The sequence below is a fragment of the Musa acuminata genome, chromosome BXJ1-6, assembly GCF_036884655.1.
Source record: "Musa acuminata AAA Group cultivar baxijiao chromosome BXJ1-6, Cavendish_Baxijiao_AAA, whole genome shotgun sequence".
Taxonomy (NCBI): Eukaryota; Viridiplantae; Streptophyta; class Magnoliopsida; order Zingiberales; family Musaceae; genus Musa; species Musa acuminata.
The window spans coordinates 25,503,907-25,508,713 of record NC_088332.1 but is presented as its reverse complement, the minus strand read 5'-3'; positions in this window follow the sequence as shown (position 1 = coordinate 25,508,713).

The following is a 4,807-nucleotide window of genomic DNA, read 5'->3' as shown; positions in this document are numbered from 1 at the left end:
TTGTAACCTTAGCTTAGATTTGAGGGGTATTTATAGGCCTCAAGAGGATTCAAATTTTGGGCTCCAAAATTTGAATTCTCTTAGGGTTCCCGGTGCTGGAGGTTCCACCGCCCAGCCAGGCGGTGCCACCGCCCAGCGCTCGGGTGCTGGATGGTGCAACCGCCCAGCCAAGGAGGTGTCACCGCCCAGCACTCGGGTGCTGGGCGGTTTCACCGCCCAGCCAGGCGGTTCCACCGCTTGGCTTTCCGATTCATTGGTTTGGCTTATTTTTCGCCCAAACCAAATCTGACTTTGGGCCCAGTTGGCCCCTAACCAGGATATAGGATTATCTCTTAATCCTAATCCTAATTACAGGTGAACTACATAACACAAAAAAAACATCCTAAGCAAGTTTTTTAACCGCGAACGTCGAGTCTTGTTCCGGCGAGCTTTCCGACGAACTTCTTCCGACGGACTCCCTGCAAGCTCCCAATCTTTGTGATGACTTTAACGAGTAGCCGAGCCTTCTTGGTGATCTCCGCGAGCCTCCGACGATTTCTTCGGCGAACTTCCGACACGTTCCCGATTTCTTCTCGGACGGTTCCGGCAGCATCTCCGATGATTCTTCGGTCTCTTAAACGTCCATCGAGCTCGACTCCGGTATCCTTGCTTTATGTTTTCTGGTTATCGTAGTTAATCCTGCACACTTAACTCAATAATATGGATTAGATCAATTAACCCACCAATTGATTATGTCATCAAAATCCGAGATTCAACACTCTCTGCCTCCCTCAACATATTGAGGAGCTCTGGGAGAGTCACCTCAAGCTTGTTCATATTAAAATTCATTATGAACTGTGACAAGGAATCTGGTAGGGACTGAAGCACAATGTCCACACACAAGTTATCCTCTATGACCATTCCTAGACCTGTGAGTTTCTCTATCCACTCAATCATCTTTAGGACATAGTTCTGAACCGGTGTCCCCTCAGTCATCCTAGCGCGGAAAAGTCTCTTGGATATCTCATATCGTTGAGTCCTTCCCTGTTCCTCAAACAATTTACGGACATGTAGGAGAATGGATCTGGCATCCATCTTTTCATGTTGTCTCTGTAACTCAGGAGTCATAGAGCCCAACATATAGCACTGAGCAAGAGTGGAGTCATCAATGTACTTCACGTAGCGAGCGATCTCATCCTCATTTGCTCCTTCTTCGGGCGTAGGCATCACTGTATCAAGGACGTACACAATTTTCTCCACTGTGAGAACAATTCTCAAGTTACGGAGCCAATCCGTATAATTTGGACCAGTGAGACGGTTGACATCAAGTATGCCACGTAAGGGATTTGAAAGCGACATTTTCTGAAAATAAAGATGCAGCAGAAATGAATAACATGCAGATTTTGCAAGAAATAAACTATCAAGATATGGACTTCTATCTTAATATGCTCCCACTATTTTACTAACGAGTCACGTGACACACTCAACACGTGAAACGGAAGTCTCCGATAGACTTCTAGTGGGGATCAGGATCCAATCAGCGTCTTAGTGTAACCTCGAGGGACTCGACCAATCACACTAAGCCTAAAAGGTAGGCAACTCTTGCTGATCACAACTCCTTGTGATTCCCGTCCTGTTCGGCCTCCGAATCACCATGGTCTCGAGGGACTCGACCAACCATGATGCTCGGTTAAGTCAACACCTTCGTTACAAGATGAGTCTGATTTGATGATATACCCTCGAGGGACTCGACCAAGCATATCACACCCTCAGGTCACCGGTGACATCTCTATGTCGTAAGCAAGATAGCGAATCGCGATATAGGTGAGTCTCGAGGGACTCGACCAACTCAACCTACACCGGGAATCGGTTCCTACTTATAACAATGGAAGGCCACGTGGGTCAATCTAATTGCCTCACGTTTACCGACTTAATATTATCGAGAGATGTTTCTATGATTTGGTCTCCTAATATGACATGTCACACATATACATATTTAATATATATCTAAATCGCATACAAATATATATATATATATATATATCTAGTATGTGTATAAGCAATCACACCAGATGATCATGGACCACAACCTAATATAATTAGGCCCGAGCCAGTAGGCCTAATCACTCACATCAATATCTATGTGTACAACGGTGCATCTCCATGCCCTGTGATCGTCCATCTCGTCCTCGTCGGTTCCGTCGACATCTTGATGCATCTTCATGCATCACGATCGTCCGTCTCGTGGATCCCGCTATCGCATCCACGCTCCCGCTGTGCCTCCTCATGTGATTACAACTTAATCATAGGCACGCAGGCCCGACAATAAACGAGAAATATAATGGAGGCACGCAGACCTCAAGAATAATAATCACAAGTACACACATCACACAGTCCATGATCATCCGTCCACACATCATACATCACATGTATAAATAATCATCATCATGTAGGACTACTAGATAATAATAAAAATAATAATCAACTAAACCTTTTAATTAATTAATATTTTCTAAAATCAGGGACATGTAGGGAATTTCTCAATTCCTAAGGGTATTTTCGTAATTTGGATAAAAGACAGAAACTAGAATTTCTCAAATTCATAGGGGTAAAATTATCTTTTGCCCAAAACCCTAATTCCCTCTTACTGTTACCGCCGTCGCCACCCTGCTAGCGGCGGCCTGTGCAGCGGGGCGAGGGCGCTGCCCTCGCCTGCAGGCGGCACACCCGCTGGCGGCGCTGCCGCTTCAGGTGCGCGCCCCCGTAGGCGCCGCCGCCTCCGCGGGCGGTTCTGCCGGCGGGGCAACGCCCGCAGGCGGTGTTGTCCCGCCGGGCGACCGCCCCCCCTGCGGGGGGTGGTGTGTGGTTTCGCCCGCGGGAGCAACAGCAGCAGGTGCCGCTGCCTTGCGGCGTCTCACCCCGCGGGCAGAGGCGCCCGATCTGCCCGCGGGCTGCCAGCCCCGCTGGACGCAAGCCTGCTGCAAGCAGGCCGCCGACCGGCTGCTGCAGACGCAGCCCCTGTGCTGTCTGCCTTCGGCTGCGCTACACGCACGCAGATCGAGGGCAGCAACTGTTGCTGCCCTTCCTTGTTTTTGCGTCAACGATTTTAACGTCAAAATTCTTCCTAAACACAACACACGCAGTTCAAAACCAATCATTCGCACGAACAACCTAGCTCTGATACCACTGTTGGGAAATATTGCGGGCGACATCATATGCACAGTGGAAGAACAAGAAAACAAAATCCCTGATTCCCAAAAAGATGTTCGTCTTCGTGCGAAGATTGGTGCGCAAAGTCCGCGAAACTTAAAACTGCGTATAGAGTAGATTGTGTTACCTAGGGAGATCGTATATCCCTGTTTCCTTGCAGATCCTTAGGAGAGGGTGAAGGAGGTCAAGCGTCCTCCTCTCTAGCGGTGATCCACATAGCAGGGTTGGACGACGCTCCTCAAAACTCCAGGCCTGCTCTGAGGTGGAGAAGGAGAGGAGAATAGGAAAGGCAAGCAAATACTCTAGCCTATGAGGCTCTGAATCCCTCCTATTTATAGAGGTCCCTTGTCAAACCCTAATGGGTCCTCCTCTAGTGGGTATTGGATCTACATCCAATAAGACAAAGGCTCCGTCGGATATCTCATATCCGAACCTCTACTCATCGCAATGCCTACCATATGTGTGTGACCCTCTAGGCCCAATATCGAGCTGGCCGTGAGTCATACCTGTTAGAACTCCTTCTAACTCAGTGAATTATTATCTTTGTAATAATTCACTTGACTCATCGACTACGGACGTACTATGCCACTACGCCGTAGTCCCCAGACGATACAGGGGAATCCAATCCATTGGACTTGTCTATCCTCAGTTGTCATATACCTATAGTCCCTCATCCCTCTAATATCCCAGAGACCGTATATCGAGCATGGTGATGTCAGACTCATATGGTTTCTACTCGAGTCTCGCTCTAATCGGATTCTCCCGGAGAACTCTTTCTCTCTCAACCCGAATGACCCTGGCCAGGGATTTGTCTGAGCAAGAACACATGGGATATTCCTCTCATGACGCCGAGAGTGGATGATCCTCTATCGACACTCAATAGCCCTCGTAAGGTCAACTACCACTCCCAATGACCAGTTGTACTAGATCTGGGACAGCCAAACCTATAAGTCTGGTATCAAAGAGTGGAGCACTCATACAGGACATCCTTGGTGTCTCAAGTCTAAGGACCAGATACACCACTAGGACTACGGAATCGCTGTCTGACAATAAGGCATCATCAACCATCCAGCATTCCATAAGCGGATCAATCAGTGAACTCATTCTCCAATGAGCACCTGTACTGTATCCCTAGTGTCCCTACACGAGCAGCTATGAGACCAGCTGTAACCATCATATGGACGGGTATACAGCACATCAGTCCGTCCGGTTATCACGATGTCCCTCTCGAGTAACCTATGACCGGGATTATTTAGGATATGTGTTTAAAGGTGAATCGATCTCATTATCGTGATTTCATCACGATCCGATTCCCATTGCACAAATTCAACGACATCACAATATATATATATGTATTTATGTAATAGTTATAAAGTGATATACGCCAAAATATAATAAGCAAAAAGATTCTGTATCAAGTCACACGTGCCATCACTCACGTGATTGGCTTGCTGGGCACCTATGACTAGCATGAGCGTCATAGGGGTCTGATATGGATCAGACACATAGGTGATTGGCTTTAGGTCAAGTGGGAGATTGCAAGTCATTGGTGCCCAGCAAGCTAATCACGTGAGTGATGGCACGTGTGACTTGATATAGAATCTTTTTTGCTTATTAT